Consider the following 20851-nt stretch of genomic DNA (forward strand, 5'->3'; position numbering starts at 1 on the left):
GCACATGCCTTTAATATCAGTACCTCTTGAGGCATAGGTCATAGATCTCTGTGAGCTCAAGATTAACCTGATCTACATAGTAAGTTCCAGGTCAGTACTACATAGTGAGTACTCTGTCTCTAAAAAAAAGAAAGAAAAAAAGAATGGGATCCAAGGACAGAGACACTGTTGTTATGCATTTTATTCTATAAACTTTGTTAATAATGAAAAGACGTTAATAACTGAGGAAATGTATAAGAATACATTGTTGGCTTGACAGCTCAGTGACTTATTTAAATATATCATTGAAAGAATTAGTGAATATATATAATGCATATATGATTTATATATGATGCTTAAAAATTAATAAGAGCTAAGTTAAAAACTGAAGAAGCAGATTCATTTAGTTCTCTATTTTTGAGATTTTTTTAGCTTATTAAAGAAATACAGAATAATATAGATTTAGAATTCCCATCCTTCCTTCAAAAACTGAATACATCGTTGAAAATGGTGTTTTTACATCTTGATTACCGGACATATAGGTTTTAGAGGGAATGGAGTATTTGGTAGGCTAATGCTAAAGGAATCCTGGCTATTGAAGGCCAGCCAGCCTGGGATACCAGTGAGTTTCCAAGACAGTCTTCAAGTAAGATACTCTGTCAAAGATCAAAAACAAGAGCAAATAAAATACAAGTTCATCTTGTCATTTCTCACCATGGTGATCCAAAAGCAGTTACATCTTGTGATCTGGCATAAACAATGTATAAAATACTTTATTTTTTATGATATTCTCTTGTGTAAATTTATTTGAGAGAAAATGATAAAGAAAAATGTTCTGCAATATTTTCAGATATTTGTCGATAAAATATTTTCCTCTTGTTGACTAAAACCAAGATGTATCAGATTAATTACCTTGGTATAGAGGGAATGAAATATTTAAATGAGAGTTATAGCATAAGGATACCTTGAAAAAATGATCTTCTCTCTTGATTATTAGTGTTGAAGTTTTAAATTAATGGTCAATGGAGATGTAAAGGTAACATATGAACCATCAGGAGATGAAAACCACATTCGGAGCATGTTCTCTGCCTCCCAGTCCTGAGAGCTTCATTGTGTTTGAAAGAGAATCCAGAACACTCTGTATCAAAAGCTTTTAATTAAAAATTATGAAACCAAAGTTAATTTCATATATGCTACTTTCATAAAACTATCATTGCCTCACATAATTAAAAGAATCACGACAAAAAGAAATGATTCAGCTTCAGCTTCCCCTCTGACAAAACTATTATCATTGTACAGCCACCCATACAACTCTGTAAAAATGCATACATTTCTTCCCTACACTGTAATAGTGTATAAATAATCCCATTCCAATATAAGTCTAAATGAAGTATTGATAGCATAACAAGGCTTTGTTACATGTTACACTTGAAAGATAAGTATATATTTTATCCCATCTTCTTTCAGTTGTTCAATTAATTAGAGTAATGTGGTTTTTTTTTCAGTACAAACTATAAACAGATTAGAAACTTTCTTACCATGGTTTATGCAAACATTAATGCAATCTTTTTTGCTCATGACATGAGTTTTTTGTTTTTTTTTAAACTTTCTATTTTGTTGTTGTTTTATTCTTATTTATTTTATTTATCAAACTCTTGATCTTCCTATCTGAGCATCAGAAGTTCAGGGGTTGTAGGCACGCGCAGTCCTGACTGCTTTAAATCCTCTCTCGCTGAGTTATTTGGGGTTTTTTGTTTGTTTTTTATCTTTATTAACTTGAGTATTTCTTATTTACATTTCAATTATTATTCCCCATCCCGGTTTCCAAGCCAACATCCCCCTAGCCCCTCCCCTACCCAACCTCCCCCCATTACCACTCTCCCCCCAACAATCACATTCACTGGGGGTTAAGTCTTGGCAGGACCAAGGGCTTCCCCTTCCACTGGTGCTCTTACTAGGCTATTCATTGCTACCTATGAGGTCAGAGTCCAGGGTCAGTCCATGTATAGTCTTTAGGTAGTGGCTTAGTCCCTGGAAACTCTGGTTGGTTGGCATTGTTGTTCATATGGGGTCTCAAGCCCCTTCAAGCTCTTTCAGTCCTTTCTCTGATCCTTCAACGGGGATCCCGTTCTCAGTTCAGTGGTTTGCTGCTGGCATTCGCCTATGTATTTGCTGTATTCTGGCTGTGTCTCTCAGGAGAGATCTACATCCAGTTCCTGTCAGCCTGCACTTCTTTGCTTCATCCATCTTATCTAATTGGGTGGCTGTATATGTATGGGCCAAATGTGGGGCAGGTTCTGAATGGGTGTTCCTTCTGCCTCTGTTCTGAACTTTGCTCATGAGTTTTTTTTTTTACTGAGCCATAAATTTGTTTTGTTCTGTTCTGTTCTGTTTTGGTACCAAGAATTATTATATAAGACAACTCAGCTTCAAGCTCATACAAACTTCTCTTTCAGCTACTCCGTGAGGTAATCACAAGTATCTGCCAGCCTAACCAGCTATACCTGTAACCATTTTAAAATGAAAGTCTATAAGTATCAGGTGTAATTATTTTAAGTGGTATTTATCAATTTCTAATTTCCTATACCACGGGATCTTCTTGTTGGATTTCAGGTAAACAAAGAATGCTGACAGTATGAAAAAAAATGTAAGACTACTTAAGGGTTAAACAGGAATCACTGAGTCAACTAAGGAAGTCTCATATGAACTCTCAGAGACAGAGGCAGCAAGCACGGGATTTACATGGGTGTGCACCTGATTCTCTGCACGTATATTACATCTCCAGCTTAGCATTTTTATGGGGCTCCCGAGTGTGTGCAGTCATAGGTTTCTGATTCTTGGGCAAGCTCTTTGTGACTGGTTTTCTTCTGTTGAGTTGCTTTATTCTGACTCAATGTGATGGTTTTTACTTTATCTTATTATATGCTATGTTGTCATGTTTGGTTCTTGTCTCTTAGGAATCTTCTTTTTTTCTAATGAGAGACAGAAATGGAGTAGATCTGCAGGGGAGAAGTAGAGAGAAGGAACTTGGAGGAGTAAATGTAACTTGGATTTTAAAATATTTATTTTTTTTTACATTTACCTATTTGCTCTTATACCATTGGAGTCTGAAGTGGAAACTTCTGGTTCTTTGCAAAGTTAGTTATGCCAAAAGATGTTTGTTTGTTCTTTTCTGGAGCACACAGGTAAAAGTATGTCTTGCTAACACAAACACATGAAAGACTGTTTTCCTGAAGAAGACACAGGTCAAAGGATGTTTAGATGCAGCAGACACATGAGAGGATGCTTGATGAAAGAGTATAAATATGACCCCCAAGGACAGTAGGAGACAAGTACTGAGCATTGGTTTGGTCTGCTCAGCCTCACAACAGGCATATATTGGTTTGCCTTACATAGAGATGTTGAGCTCAACATTGGTAACAGCACCATTGAGAGAAACTCGCCCAAGAACTGCTCCTGAGGTTCCTGCAGTAGCTTGCCTCTTCTGGGGCCTTGTTTCAGGCTGGTTGGTCAGCCTGGCAGTTTCTTAGGATTGAACTACAGCTCCCTGGTGTCTGCTCACTGAGAGGACTGGACTGTAGCTGCTGGTTCATGCCTGGTGTCTGCCTGCCTAGAGGACTAGTGTGCAGCTGCTGAGTCCTATTTGGTGTTTGCTGCAGGACTGAACTGCTGCCCAAGAAGATCATGCTTCTCCCCAAAGAACTACTGCTGAACAGGTCCACTTTCCCCATATCCTAATAAATTTCCTCTTCTACTACTTCTACTGCATGGTGGGCTTGAGGGATTGAACCCTTATTAAATTGAGTTTCAAAAAAATTTATGCCTTCAGGAATCATTAAATGGCAAGTGAAAGAATTTCTAGGAAGGAAGGAAGGAAGGAAGGAAGGAAGGAAGGAAGGAAGGAAGGAAAATCCATAAGAAAACCCTACTCTGTTGTAAGCAGGTCCGTATTAATTTTGGCATAGTATAGGAAGTATTATAGACATCAGTTGTATACACAATTTCCCAATAGCTGAATAAACTACTATGTGTATATGCTAAGTTAAATCCTTTAAAAAAGTTTCTAAACTCCCACAATCTACTCCTGTGTTTGATTCTTATCCTTGAACTTGGGACAATAGGACACATAATAAATTAATACTTAAGTAATACTTAAGATAGGGATAATGGTGTCATGGAATTTTAGGGACAAGACAAGTCAACAAGACATCAGGGTCCCTCTCAGCCATCATACACTGAGACATCCTACCTGTTCTAGATCAACCAATAGTTTGTTGTTAATTTTTCTTAAGATGTCTTAGCAACACAGAAGTGTAACAAAAATAACTGGGCAAGGCTACAGCTAAGATTTGTAATGGGAAGTCTCCATCAACAGTCTGACCTGAGGAGACACTGATAACTTTCCTTCTTCTATCATATTAATGACAGCAACAGATTTATTATCTTTATATGGAAATTTAAAGCATGCCTGAGCATGAAACACTTCAAATAATGAACATTAAAATAGAAATTCTGATTAATATAAGCTATTGAAAAGCCAGAAGCATTTATTTCACAGGGAGCTTAAGAGTTGAACAAATTATTTTATGGGTCCTTTCATGTAACTAGTTCAACGAAAGTTATGTCATGTCTGCATGTGCTTTTAAGTGTGTGCTTACAAATACTAGCCTTTGCTAATGTTTAAAATAGATTTTTCCCCTGTAGCAAACAGTAGCATCATTTTGGTAAGTTTTATTTGACAATGTATTTTGTATTGTCAGGAAATTTCAAGTCAGCACTTTATGATTGGGTTTCATTGAGTAGAATACAACTCTTTTCTAGAATCTCAAAGCTTGTCACCTCAAGATCCCAGAAACCAAAAAGAAAATCCAGTGTTCAATTCTTCAAAATCTACCATGCAAGTTATATGTTTTTATAAGATATACCACCAAGATATTCCTTTGGATCAAACAAACTCTTTAAAAAAACAAAACTTAAAAAGTCACCAACATTTTACAAAGTAAAAATGCTAGTGATATTTATCGACCCTGGTGCTATTTCTAGAGAACAATGGTTCTGTGAGATATGGCCTCTACTGACTAAGAAATAATAAAAAGTAGCACTTCATTTGTTCTTCTATACTCTTCTCCCTTTCCCCCAGTGTCTGCACATTGATATATTGTCAATACTTTTCAAAAGAATCTTCTTACCTCTGATCTGTACATAAGTGATTTTAAAACAGACACTGAAGGAATTATCTTTAACTTTTAAAAATTCTAACCATCAAATTATTATTAGGTAGGCAGCCCCTACTTGATGTTAAATGATTTACAATGTCAGTAGCTGGAGTTGCAGTCATATTTCTCGTAATTGGATTAAGCAACAAAGTCTCAGGCTTTGTTCTCAGGTTCCCCTTATCCCAGCAACAGTCCCTAATGGGCTCACATCATCGTACTCCATCCTCACCAAAACTACTTTTCTCCTCGGCACGTGTGTGCATAAAATTACTGTTGCATTTTCAAATATCAAGAGAAAGCTGGTGCTACACAACAGGATAATGGTGAAAATAATTAATAATTCACTGCAAATATTAAAATAGATTACAGGAAATGTATTCTGCATATTATGAGGAAGTGACAAAACTGCTCCTTTCCCCCATCATTATTGAAAATGTATCTCTAAATACTAAAACAAGACAACTATTGTAACTACTGTCAATGAGATTGCTGTGCTAACCGCTCTCTCAATAAGAGCCCACTGCCAGATGTGCTTTGCTCCTTAGGAATATACTCGTACACTGGTAATAATTTTATGTTGGGTAACAAAGTGACAGACCTTTGCATATTGATTGTCGCCTGAACCATTATTGAATTTACCAAGTCTAAAGTCTTTGGATGGAATCTGTTTTTTTTTTAATCTGTGCAGTTCTAATATCTGCAAACAGGAATAATTCGTGCCCTTGAAGTAATCCGTGCCCCCTGCTTCCGTCCTCTCACAGACTACACACTTATTTACATTCATTGACCAGGGGCAGCATAGAATTTTCTTTGTTTTCATAACGTTGTCAGGATTTGGTCAAGTCACTGCAGCTACACGTCAATCCTTAACTGTTTTTATTGATTGGAGAAAACATGAACTTGAGGTCGCTACTCAAAGAACAATAAATACTTCTATGCCAAGATCACAAATTATTCTTTCATAATAAATCAGACACATCTGTATTTGACTAACTAGCTACCAGAAAGGTTTATTAATCACTTCACGAGAAACAATGTCACTACAGGAAGAGCACATTTACTGGTACCAAAAGTGCTTAATGCAGACTACAGTTCATAAAGCATTCATACTTCAGTAAATCCTTTAATTAGTAATCTTTAGCAAGGTTCCTTGATGTTCTGCTGTGTATTGTAATAAATCACTGCAGTGTTTATTCAGTGCCAAGCATTGGTCTTCCTTTGCTACTGAGAAACAAAAGCCTCTAACAGTTTTCAATTAATTGTACTTAAAGAGACACAGTTGGGTCTCTGATTTCAATGGACTGCAGTAAGATGCATTTCTCATTATTGACCGGGGTCACCTACCCACAACTTTTACTGTCAGATGTTTCTAAAACATGTTTAAAAGCACTGACAACTCTGTTTTACTTAAGCAAACCAAGGACATTTAAAAACCCTGACTGACTAACTAACACCTTAGCATTGGCTTAAGTAACTGAAAACACATTGCTGTGAAACTGTGAAATATGTCAAGAGTTACAGTGAGGTCCATCCCCTTGATATAAGTAGTATTTTGGATAAAACACTATCAAGAGTAAGTTGATATAAAGGCTGGTGGCTGTAGGAAGGTAGTCATACACTATACTTCATGTTTAAAGTACTAGCAAAATGTATTTTAAAGCAAGTATGATAATAAGGTGGACAGTTCAACCCAGATTTGAATCCTTCTTTTAAACACCAGAGTGATGAAGGATATGGTAGAATTATACGTGTGACTGCAATGGCCCTTAGTTTTCTAAGACTTTTATTGTCTTGATGAACAAACTCAGTGTTAAGAGACAACATATTAGCAATCGGCAGTTCACGTACTTCAGCTGAAGTGTCCTGATCTCCAACCCTTGCTTTTTGGTATGATAATATATTTCTTTGAAAATCTACCTACTCAACTGTACAAAGATTATCTTGATGCTTACTCGTGTTACTTTTTAAAATTGTAGTTTTTGCTTTCTAGGCCTTATACTGTACTAAGAATTCGATCTTGGAAATCTCCACAAGAGAGAGAGAAAGAAAAGAAAAGAAAAGAAAAGAAAAGAAAAGAAAAGAAAAGAAAGAAAGAAGAAAGAAGGAATGAAGGAAAGAAAGAAAGAAAGAAAGAAAGAAAGAAAGAAAGAAAGAAAGAAAGAAAGAAAGAAAGGGTGTTTCTTATTGAGCTCAAAGAAATAAAATGTGGTATCTATAGTCTTTACAATCCTTCCTGGAGATAAATATGGCTGCTGTTACACACACACACACACACACACACACACACACACACACACACACACACACACACACCAGGGAGGGGTGGTTAAGAAGGGAGAGAGAGACAGAGAGTTAAAAAGAGAGACAGGGGAGCACACACAGAGTAGGGGAGGTTGAGAGACAGACAGACAGAGTGGGGTGTGTCAAATAACCATGACCAAAGAGAGTAGATTATCTGGGCACTCTGTGACACAGTCATGTATTGAATGTCAACAATTCTCTAGGCATGGCAGGAAAGTTGGATGTTTGAGAGCCACAGCCCTGTCTTCAGTAATCTTCACTTTTTTTTAATGAAACAATTAAATTTATGTTTTTGGAACAAAATTAAACGATGCCTTCTAGAAGAACAGAAGCAGTTCAGGAAGCAGGGGCATAGACAACGGAGAACAGAAAGTCAAAGGCTTATCCATCTTGTCCTGAGTTGTATTTTGATGGTTGATTTTAGGTTTGGAATCACCCAGAAGACACAGCACCTGGGAGGGAAGATACCCTTACCATGAACAGCACCATCCAGGCTGGTGTCTGGTGTCTCAGACTGAGGGAAAGCAGCGGGGATGGGGTGGGGAGGAGTGAGCAGAGCACAAGCTTTCTTCTCTCTGCCCACACAACCCTCACACTCCATCACCATTCCCTTTGTAGCACGACTGACTATGCACCCTCAAACCGAGAGCCAAAATAAAGCTCTTCCTTCCTTAAGGTGCTTCTGCCGTCACAGAGGGAGACAAGAAACTAACAAAATCTGTTGAAAAGTCTACATATTCTCCACTAAACTCCTTGCATGTCCTCATCAAAAGCCCATCATCAGACCCAGAATCCAGGATTGAGGAAGAATGTACAGGGGACCCCTACATCCCAACCACAGATTTTACCACGTGTCTGCAGCAAGCAGCATGGTGTGTTACTGACTCAGATAGAAGTATGGCCCAATGGAACAGAACCTGAGAGTTCAGAACTAAGATTTCACATTTTTGATGATAAAACTTTTGGTAAGGTGATTTGATTCAGGAAAAGCAATCTTCAACAGTGGCGTTGGGGCAATGTGTCCACAGGTCCAACCCTTGCTCCACACATTAACAAATTGGTTCCCAGAAAACCAAAGGCACACACAAGTGTAAAGGTTACATTGGCAAAGCTTGGAAGAGAGAACAGCCGTAAGGTGTTTATGATCCTGTGGCTTATTAGTGGCTTATTTAGATCTGCTCCTCTCAGTGACGTGTGTGCTTCTCACTGTAGGCTTTTCCCAGCTTGAACCAGGCTTGTCCTTTTATACTTTATGCTATTATTTTTTTGTTCTGAAATGTATTCTTTTTTTTTTCAGTTACTACTGTACTTTATTGTGTTCAACCAAATCACCATGTTACAAAAATAGCAAGCTGCCATAATAAAAAATAAGGCTCCTCTATCCAGCAACAGATAGCATCATTTTACTTTCAAGCCTAGAAATTGCACACTTGTATATAAACCAACCGAAGATGAGGATTGAGAGTTCATCTTGGTGGATTTTTCCTTTGATGAATATGAAGTGTCCTTCCTTATCTTTTTTGATGACTTTTAATTGAAAATTGATTTTATTTGATATTAGAATGGCTACTCCAGCTTGCTTCTTCTGACCATTTGCTTGGAAAGTTGTTTTCCAGCTTTCACTCTGAGGTAGTGTCTGTCTTTGTCTCTGAGGTGTGTTTCCTGTAGGCAGCAGAAAGCAGGGTCCTCATTGCGTATCCAGTTTGTTAATCTATGTCTTTTTATTGGGGAGTTGAGGCCATTGATGTTGAGAGATATTAAGGAATAGTGATTATTGCTTCCTGTTATATTCATATTTGGATGTGAGGTTATGTTTGTGTGCTTTCCTTCTCTTTGTTTTGTTGCCAAGACGATTAGTTTCTTGCTTCTTCTAGGGTATAGCTTGCCTCCTTATGTTGGGCTTTACCCTTTATTATCCTTTGTAGTGCTGGATTTGTAGAAAGATATTGTGTAAATTTGGTTTTGTCATGGAATATCTTGATTTCTCCATCTATGTTAATTGAGAGTTTTGCAGGATACAGTAACCTGGGCTGGCATTTGTGTTCTCTTAGGGTCTGTATGACATCTGTCCAGGATCTTCTGGCCTTCATAGTTTCTGGCGAAAAGTCTGATGTGATTCTGATAGGTCTGCCTTTATATGTTACTTGACCTTTTTGCCTTACTGCTTTTAATATTCTTTCTTTATTTTGTGCGTTTGGTGTTTTGACTATTATGTGACGGGAGGTGTTTCTTTTCTGGTCCAATCTATTTGGAGTTCTGTAGGCTTCTTGTATGTCTATGGGTATCTCTTTTTTTTAGGTTAGGGAAGTTTTCTTCTATGATTTTGTTGAAGATATTTACTGGTCCTTTGAGCTGGGAGTCTTCACTCTCTTCTATACCTATTATCCTTAGGTTTGGTCTTCTCATTGAGTCCTGGATTTCCTGTATGTTTTGGACCAGTAGCTTTTTCTGCTTTACATTATCTTTGACAGTTGAGTCAATGATTTCTATGGAATCTTCTGCTCCCGAGATTCTCTCTTCCATCTCTTGTATTCTGTTGGTGAAGCTTGTATCTACAGCTCCTAGTCTTTTCTTTTGATTTTCTATGTCCAGGGTTGTTTCCATGTGTTCTTTCTTGATTGCTTCTATTTCCATTTTTAATTCCTTCAACTGTTTGATCGTGTTTTCCTGGAATTCTTTCAGGGATTTTTGTGTCTCCTCTCTATGGGTTTCTACTTGTTTATTTATGTTTTCCTGGAATTCTTTCAGGCATTTTTGTGATTCCTCTCTGTAGGCTTCTACTTGTTCTCTAAGGGAGTTCTCCACGTCTTTCTTGAAGTCCTCCAGCATCATGATCAAATATGATTTTGAAACTAGATCTTGCTTTTCTGGTGTGTTTGGATATTCCATGTTTATTTTGGTGGGAGAATTGGGCTCCGATGATGCCATGTAGTCTTGGTTTCTGTTGCTTGGGTTCCTGCGCTTGCCTCTCGCCATCAGATTATCTCTAGTGTTACTTTGTTCTGCTATTTCTGACAGTGGCTAGACTGTCCTATAAGCCTGTGTGTCAGGAGTGCTCTAGACCTGTTTTCCTGTTTTCTTTCAGCCAGTTATGGGGACAGGGTGTTCTGCTTTCGGGCGTATAGTTTTTCCTCTCTACAGGTCTTCAGCTGTTCCTGTGGGCCTGTGTCTTGAGTTCACCAGGCAGGTTTCTTGCAGGGGAAAAGTTGGTCCTACCTGTGGTTCCAAGGCTCAAGTTTGCTCCTGGGGTACTGCCTAAGTCCTCTCCGCGGCGGCAGCAACCTGGAAGATCTGCGCCGCTCTTTCCGGGAGCCTCCGTGCACCAGGGTTCCAGATGGCGTTTGGTGTTTTCCTCTGGCGTCTGGATGTGCACAGAGTGCAGTCTCTTCTGGCCTCCCAGGCGCGCCCGCCTCTCTGAAGGTTCAGCTCTTCCTCCCACGGGATTTGGGTGCAGAGAACTGTTTATCCGGTCTTTTTCCTTCAGGTTCTGGCGGTGTCTCAGGCAGGGGTCCTGCCGCTCCTGGGCCCTCCCCTACGGGAACCCAGAGGCCTTATACAGTTGCCTCTTGGGCCAGGGATGTGGGCAGGGGTGGGCAGTGTTGGTGGTCTCCTCCGCTCTGTAGCCTCAGGAATGCCCACCTGACCAGGCGGTGAGTTCTCTCTCCCACGGGGTTTGGGAGCAGAGAGCTGCTGAGGGCCGGGATCCGCGGGTGTGGGACTTCCGGTAAACACAGGAAGTGCCCGGTCCTAGAGGAATTTTGCCTCTAGTACTCTTCACTTTTAAAGTTAAAACCGAACTGCTGGCTCTGAGTCTGTAGCAAACACAGGTTCTGAACTGTGGGGTCCAGGCCTGTCAGATTCCACACAAACCTGGAGAACATGTGCAAGGAGCTCATTCCATTCTTTGCCAGCTATGGCTGCTACGGAATAAACGTTATAGATCGGATAGGCAAAGCTCCACTTTCTAATATAGAAGTGGCTCTCTCTTTCATGTCAAATAGGCCTCATGTTTCAGCCTCCTTTTATGAGGGCATTAATTTGTTCTACAAGGGCCCTACTTTATAGTCTAATTAACACAAAGGCTCTACTGCCAGATACCCTGGAGCCGAAGGGGCACAGGCATTCGGTCCACAGCATTCAGGATAACAATTTAATAAAATATAAATTTACCTTATGCCATTTGAGCGTTAGTAATGATATCACAGAATCATATATACACTTATGTCAGTGATATATATTTGCTATATGTGTATTAGTGTAATTAACCTCAATGTATTTCCACACCCTTGATGTTTAATTAAAATCTCTACGTTTTAAGAATTGCCAGTTTATGTCATCTGAGTACAAAACACCTCATACTGGGAGTACAAAATTTCTTTATCTAGGAACTCAGATAATAGGCCTTTTACTATATCCCCTTCAAATTATCTACCTAACCATTGAAAACTTCAATTTCAATAAACCGTTATATCCAGACAATAAATTTCCATGTTCTCATCTGCACTGTTCACAAACAGGAAACTTTTAAGCTTCACGGACTAAAACCATTCACCGACGTTGCAGCTAGGCATTGAACATCTACTTTGACACAGGGCTGGAGACTAACATAGAAAATAAAAGACTGGAGAAGTGAGCTGGGTTTATGAGAACAATCCAAGAGTAAAACCAGGCCTCGTGAGTACAACTGGTTTCCTAAAATTACCTACAAACTATGAAGGTATTGCATCAACCTAAGTCCGTGGAGATAAAGCCGTGTAACAGCGAAAGGTGTGGACAGGCAGTATGAAAAACAATCTCTACAAGCCAGCATAGACAAGAAGTGGGTTTGTTCATTCAGTGTAATCAAAAGGTAATTTCGAGTCGACAGGGTGAATTAGATGCTGCTGGATGGTGTTTTCTAAGACAGATTAAGACAGTCATTGCAAAGCCTATTTTGACGAAGGAGGAGAGCCAAGTCTCCTTTGTTGCTTCTTTGCGAATACGACTTGATTATTGTGGGGTTCTTTTGAAGTCAAATAATTTCAGTATTTGGCTGAGCAAAAAACACCACGTTCACACAGATCCATCTGATTTGACAGGTTAATCCTTCTTTCTATAACAATCAAGCTGGGGCTTGATTTCCTCACTTAAGTGGAAATTGGTTTCCTAATGGAAAATTGCTTTAAAATTGTGTTAACATAATTCCTGTGCAAAGCAACTTAATGATGCCACGTTCAGTGCTAACTCTTCACTTTGAAGAAAACCTCTGTAAATTGTTTCCCAGGACAAGTATTTTATATCTACTTCTTTGTTTAGTTGTGTTTCTTTTTTATTTGAGATACTTTCTTTTCTTTCACAATTACTGTTTTTATAATTTTATACATGAGTCATGAGTAATGTGTTTATATCATTTTCACTGAACCTCTTCCCTCCTACTCTCTCTCTCTCTCTCTCTCTCTCTCTCTCTCTTTCTCTCTCTCTCTCTCATCCCCTCCCAAATCCTGACATCCTCTTCTTTAACTATTATTGCTACATATATCTGATTGTGTGTATGTGTTTGTGTACTTGCATGCATGTGTGTATCTGTAATAAAATCAGTTTATTTAGTATTGAGTATATGTTATATGTCTTGAGAGATTTCCACTTGAGACTAGGTAGCCTATCATGACACTTGCCTTAGGAGAAGACTGATTCTCCCTCTCTTAACAGCCATTAGCTACTTATAGAGCTTCCTCTGGGGCAGGGCCTTGTGATATTTCTCTACATCTACATTGGGTGGTGTTGTTTAACATGAATGTAAGAATTAACATGAATGTAAGGATCTCACAAGATCCTGCCCTAGGCCCTGAAGGCTACAGGCATTTAATTCTATATATGTTGTATAGGAGATCAAGCTATTAGGATTTCATAGATGGAATTCCCTTGTTATACATAGAAGACTAGAAGGTGGAGACGATCTCTTGCAGCAGACGGCCTGGTCTTCTGGTTCTCAGTCTTTCTGTCCATTCTTCTACAAAGTTTCCTGTGTCTTTGATGTTTAGAAGTTGTATATTAAAGTTATCCGTTGGGGCTAATCACTCCTTGGTCAGGTGCTTTTTGAATTTGACCAGTTGATTTGTGTGATAGACTGTTTACTGCAAAAGAAACTTCATTGGCGAGGGTTGAGACGTGTACTTACCTGTGCACTCTACATACTTGTTGAGCTATTTTCTCTGTAGCTCATTTGGAAGCTGGGTATTTAATGCAAGTACTATCAATACAAGTTGTGGGGAAAGAAATGGACAAATTAAACTTAGTAACTTTCTCTCTATCTGTTTCATATAACAGAGTTGTGGATATGATAGAAAAATATCAATGTGATGATTCAAAGTTTTAGAGAGTTGCATATTGAGTAAGATATATATAGATATACCTACATATTTAATTTTAACTGAAAATTTTAAGTATAAGAGGAATTCATTATAGAGCTAAGAATTCAGGTGTGGTTAAACAATTATGTCTCTATAAAATATCACACAATAAATATTTTGGAGATTCTGTGAGAAAGAACAACTTCATCTATAATGCAGTGGTCTACAATAATTTATGATAAATCCTAAAATCTCAGTAGAATTTTAAAGAGCTCATTAGATTCATTACAGCAGGAGAAAATTAATTTTGCTTTGTCTATGAAAAGCTATTTTCCTTTTTTCTTCCTCTTATTTTCATTCTTTACATACATTATATCCCAACTGCAGTTTCTGCTACCTCCACTCCTCCCAGTGCTGCCCCATGGGCCCTCTGCCCCAGATCCACTCTTCTTCCTTTTCCCTTCAAAAAGGAAAGAGCAGGCTTTCCAAGAATATCAACAAAACACAATATAACATTACAATCAGACTAGGCACAAACCTTCATGTCAAGGCTTGATGCACCCAGCAACAACAAAAGGGTTACAAGGGCAGAAAAGAGTCACAGATGCTCCCACACCCACTGTTATGAGTCCCACAAGAACACCAAGCATAACTTATATACTAAGTTCCTAACTTGGAACCCAACAAAGTGCATGATTGTTGCTTTAGTCTCTGTGAGCCCCTATAAGTGCCGCTTAGTTTACTCTGTGGATAATGTTCTTGGGGTTCCCCTGACTCCTCTGGTTCCTAATCCTTCCTCCCTGCTTTTTTTTGAGAAGTTTCTCTAGCTTCACCTCATATTTGCCTGTGTATCTCTGCATCTGCTCCCATCAGATGCTGGAAGATGCCTCTATGATAATAATTGAGCTAATTACTGATCTATGAGTATAGGAGAATGTCAGTAAAAACTGTTTTAGTAACTTCTTTCTGAAATATTGTTATTAATCTTTGAGAATTTCATTCATGCATACAATGTATTTTTATCACATTAACCTCTACTCCTTCCTGAATTCTTTCCAGATGTAACCAATCCCATATTAACCTATCCTCACAACTTTATGTTGTGTGTTTGTGAGCGCGCACATGTGTGTGTGTGTGTGTGTGTGTGTGTGTGGTGTGCGTGTGTGTTCATGTGTTTGTGTGTGCTTGTGCCCTAATGAGTCAAATTTGTACTGCCTTATGTGCATGACTGATATACGTTGACTAGCGTATGATTGTTCTACTGGGGACCACACCTCTAAAGAAAATTCACTCTTCTTCCTTTAGCTACAATCAACTCTTACTAGAACTTTAGATAGATGTAGGAGCTTCTGAACTGCTCTCTTCATGCTGAAATGTTCACTGCCTTGATTTTTTTGAGGTTTGGTGCAATCAAGCAGAATTCAATTTATGAGTATTTCATTCCTGCTTTGTTTTGTCCTGGTCCTCCCTGACCTCTGTGTTTTCTAACCTTTCATTGCCCTCTTCGAAAGGGTGGAGGCTGTGCAGTATAGATATCCCCTGTAGGGCTGATACTGCAGGGACACTCATTCTCTGAAATTCAAATGGTAGGAGTTTCTGTATTAACCACCACCCACTGCATGGAGAAGCTTCTTGGATGAGGATTGAAAGCTTCACTAATTTGCAGGTGAGCAAAGAGGTCTGCAGAGGGCTGTTTGATACTAAGTTCATTCAGACAAATGAGAGTAGTAGGTTCATGCCTGGGACCTATAAGCCTCAGTGCCATGGGTTCTTGGTCATATTTATAGGACTAGATGTGCAGTTATTCCCATGGAACATGCCTTAAACACAATCAGAAACAAGTTGGTTGCTCTAAAAACATTTGTGCCACTGTGGAATATTTTGCTGTGCTGTTCTTTATTGCAACTGACAGAGTTCATAGCTGAGTAAAACTATTCATTACTTTCCTCTCTCAGCATCCTGCACTGGGATCCCAGCAGGAAAAAAGGTTTGCTGGTCAGTACCAGCTTGATATCTGTGAGAAACCAGAGTAGACTAGTGGAGTAAGTCATTCGAATATCCTAACAATGTATGAGGAACTTCATATTGTTTCCTCATCAAATATTTTTCTGAATCTGAAGCAATAAAAATTATAAAAATATAAAGTGTCTGTTCCTAACTTTCATGTTGATAAAGCAAACAGTTTTTCTTCTTAAATAAAATTGGCTCTTTAAACATTACCTATAGTTTGTGCTAGGATTATTAAATAGCAAAGAGCGTTGCCCAATTTCCATGGGATCAATATTCTCACCATGAACTTTCAGCTGCTCACACTGACTTGTAATAATGATAAATTAGAAAATGGCATTCAGCCTACCACTTCATTTTATTTCAAAAATGTGAATGTAAGAATCACAAGTAACAAGAAACACATATAATAATAAAATGTAAAGTGACTGAAAAAGTCTAATTTGGGTGTGGTGGCCCACGCCCTTAATCCCAGCACTTGGGAGACTGAAACTGGAGGAACATGAACTCACAACACACTGATGTGTATACTCCTTCCTTCTTTAAAAGGAAGAGTAACAAAAAAAAGTAATGTTGAGAATTATGTAAGTTTATTCCAAAATAATTTATGGATTTTTAAGATATTGAACTTTAAGTACTAGTCCTAGTTAATAACATCTACAAGACTACTGAAAATTTTGCTACAGGCTCTAGGGAGACAAGAACAAAACAAAACAAAACAAACAAACAAACAAACAAAAACCAAAAGGCAAACTCTAATGCCACATGCTAAAAGTTCTATATGAAGGAGGCTGGGGTCAGCCCATGTTAGGCAAATGGATGGAACTAGAAAATATCATCCTGAGTGAAGTGACCCAATCACAAACGAACACACATGGTTTGCACTCAGTGATAAGTGGAGATTAGCCCAAAGCTCAAAATACCCGATACAATTTATAGACCACATGAAGCTGACTGAAGAAGGAAGACCAAATCATGGATGCTTCAGTCCTTCTTAGAAGGGGGAAGAAAATACTCACAGTAGGAAATACAGAGACACAGTGTGGAACAGAGACTGAAGGAAAGGCCATCCACAGATGGCCCCACTTAGAGATCTATCCCATATAACAGTCATCAAATCCAGACACTATTGCTGATGCCAAGAAGTATATGCTGACAGGAACCTGATATAGCCGTCTGCTGAAATGCTTTGCCAGAGCCTGACAAATACAGAGGCAGATGCTTGCAACCAACTATTGGACTGAGAACAGGGTCTCAAATGCAGTAGTTAGAGAAAGGACTGAAGGAGCAGAAGGGGTTTGCAACCCCATAGGAAGAACAATACCAACCAACCAGACACCCCGGAGATCTCAGGGACTAAACCACCAATCAAAGAGTACACATGGAGGGAACCAAGGCTCCAGCCACATATGTAGCAGAGGATGGCCATGTAGGGGCATCAATGGGAGAATTCCTTGACCCTGTGAAGGCTTGATGCTCCAGTGTAGGGGAATGTCAGGGCGGGGAGGCACGAGGGAGTGGATGGGTGGGTGGGGGAGCACCCTAATAGAAGAAGGGGGAGGGGCAGTGGGATAGGGGTTTCTGGAACTGGGAAATTTGAAATATAAATAAAAAGATAGCTAATAAAAATGAAATAATGAAGACAATAGATTATTGGGGCATAACACAGAAAACAATGAGTTTTTCAAGCACATTATGTAGCTGAGATATATACATCACAGCTCTTAATTCAGGAGCATGACACTTTCCAAAATACCAATTTTATATCACCTGTAGTAATGATTAAAGCCTTATGCTTCAAAATATGAAGAGAATTGATTTGACAACATAGTCTATTAAAGAAATATTTAGAGTTAAACATGGACTTCTGTTTCTAACTTTTAGGCGTGTGCCTGGTTATCCACGTTAGATAGATAGAAAGTGCCCTGGAATAAGGTTAGCATAGTCTACTGCACACTTGCATGTAACTACTTCAAGTAGAAGTGCCATGTTCAGTTGGAAGAGTTGAGGGAGGAAGAGAAGCCTGTGACAATCAGAGCACACGAGAGGCAAATCAAAGCACAATGCTGGAGACTACACACAACACATACACACACACAAAACACACACACATACACACACACAAACACATACACACACACAAAACACACACGCACATACACACACACAAAACACACACTCATACACACACATATACACATTCCCACACACACAGCACACACACACATACACATACACACACATACACACATTCACACACACATACATATACACACACTCACACAACACACACAAACACACACACTCATACACTCACACAACACATACACACACACATAGCACACACACATACACATACACACACATACATACGTTCACACACAACATACATACACACACACTCACACAACACACACACAAACACACACACTCATATACTCACACAACACATACACACAAACACACATATACTCACACACTCACACAACACACACACATAAAAACACACACACTCATACACTCACACAACATACACACTCATACACTCACACAACACACATTCATACACTCACACAAACTTATACACTCACACAACACACACACTCACACACTCAAACAACACACACTCACACACACAAACATACAATCTCACACACACAAACACACACTCTCATACAACACACACTCACACACGCAAACACACACTCTCATACAACACACACTCACACACTCACACAACACACACACTCACACACACAAAAACACACTCACACAACACACACACTCACACACACAAAAACACACTCACACAACACACACACACACACACACACACACATACACACAATCTCCCTCATTACCTCCTGTCAGTTTCTTCTTTTTATTTTCCCCCTCAACCCTCTTCTCCCAATCTCAGGCTCTACTGAGTGGCTTAAGGGTCACAGGATCTCATGCTCTCACTTAAATCACTCATATTTCTTCTTGATGGGAAGCACATTTGGGAGCCAGCTATAGCTTTTTCTTTTTACAAGAATGAATGTGACAAATGGTTTTATTTTCTTCAGACCAATGGGAGTCCAATTTCATTTTCTACATTTACTATTATCAGTTTTTGTTTTTCCTTAATGTGAAAGCATCCTACAGCTTATGTGGAAATGGAAGAATCGTGAAATGTTGAGTGTACTCCTTAGATGAGTGGTGTCTGTACTTGTTTTCTTACTCCTTTATTCAAAAAACATCAGTGAAATGATGCCTAATAATATTCTTCTATACTCATAGATTGGTGTCTAACCCAATTGTCATCAGAGACTGCATCCAGCAGCTGATGGAAACACGCAGAGACCCACAACCAAACACTAGGTGGAGTTCTGGGAATTCTACAGAAGAGGGGCAGGAAAGATTGTAGGAGTCAGAGGTGTCACAAACACCACAATAAAACACGGAGTCAACAAGCCTGGACCTGTATGGACTCATGGAGATTGAATCGACAATCAAGGAGCCTGCACCGGTCTAACCTCTGCATATATGTTATAGTTGTGCACCTTGATGTTGAGTTGTGAGACCTAACAGAGAGAGCTGGGCTGTTTCTGATACTTTGCCTGCTTTTGAGACCCTTTCACTCCTACCAGGTTGCCTTTTCCAGCCTTAATATGAGGGGAGGTACCTAATGTTATTGGAAGTTGACATGCCATGCTTGGTTGATATACCTTAGGAGGCCCTCTCTTTTCTCAAGTGCCAGGTGTTTAAGTCCAGCTTTGTTCCAGAATGATCAGACTGTTAAGCACTAGCCTAGTCCTAGGGGAGAGATGGGGCCAGGCATGGCAGGGACTGGATCCTGAGGAGCCTGAGCAGTGCTGAGTCTGTCAGGAAAGAATACCAAGGAGATTGTCCCAGAGAATAGCTCATTTATTAGGAGGGAGTAGGGGATATTCATACTCTAGGGAGAATGGCCAGTTGTGCCCATGTGGTCATACATTATTGGCCAGGGAAAGAACAGTGAGAAGAATTCATTTGCATACTCAGGAGTAGCAGGAACCAGGGAAAAGAGTTTTCAAGGTCATATAGAATGATAGTCCAGCCTGGGATGTTTCAGCACAGTGACAACCACACCTGATAACCTTGCACCTAGGGGTTGCTACATTCGCCGGGGAGTGTTCTCACCAAGAGAAGCCTATCTGCTGAGGACACTTGATGCCAGAGAAGACGGGGCAGTGCCACAACAAATCTGCTTCTCTTTTGGGGTGTCCAGGACCATTGAGCAATGAATGATCTGGACTGGAGGAAGAGAAGCATACTTGGCCACAGGTGGGTACAGAGCACGATCTTTGTGGGAGATGAATGGGGAAAGATCACACACAGGAACAGGTTCAGGGACCTGATTCAGGTTTTTAGGGGGAAAGCAGTATTTATGCTCCTGAGGAGGTGGCCAGTCTCTGAAGGGGACATTTATGTGTCCATGTATCATTGGCCAGGCCAGGGGTACTGGAAGATGTTCCATTTACAAACTCAGGGACTGTGACGAGGGAACCTATAAGGTGTAACAAAGAGTGAAGCCTAATAAGTGTCAAGGGAATAAATCCTGCTAGAGATGATGGCGAGGTAGAGGCCTCATTTGAGGAGGGAAGTAGCCAACTGCTGCTGTTTGAAGTATCAGGGGCAGAAATTCCTGCAACCCTTTCTCCATAATCCTGGGCCATTGAGATCTCACAGGGGAGCAGCCAAACTTCCGATGCACCCAGGATGAGAAAATCCAGGTATTTAGTCATGCTTCAACCCCTTCTTTGTTCCAGGCTATTCCTACATTAGAAGAGGAGAGGATAGAGAGGGAGGACATTGGGGTAAGAGAATGAGAGGAGAGGTAGAAGGGGAAACTGCAGTTGGGATGTAACATACAAGGGAGTAATTAAAAAATAGAATTTCAAACATGAGGCTAGTATAAATTAGGGTTCATTATATGCAAGGTAATTACAGAGTATGCATGTTAAAGAATTCTTATACATAAAACGTTTAATCGACTTA

The sequence above is a fragment of the Rattus norvegicus genome, chromosome 9, assembly GCF_021556685.1.
Source record: "Rattus norvegicus strain SHRSP/BbbUtx chromosome 9, alternate assembly SHRSP_T2T, whole genome shotgun sequence".
Taxonomy (NCBI): domain Eukaryota; kingdom Metazoa; phylum Chordata; class Mammalia; order Rodentia; family Muridae; genus Rattus; species Rattus norvegicus.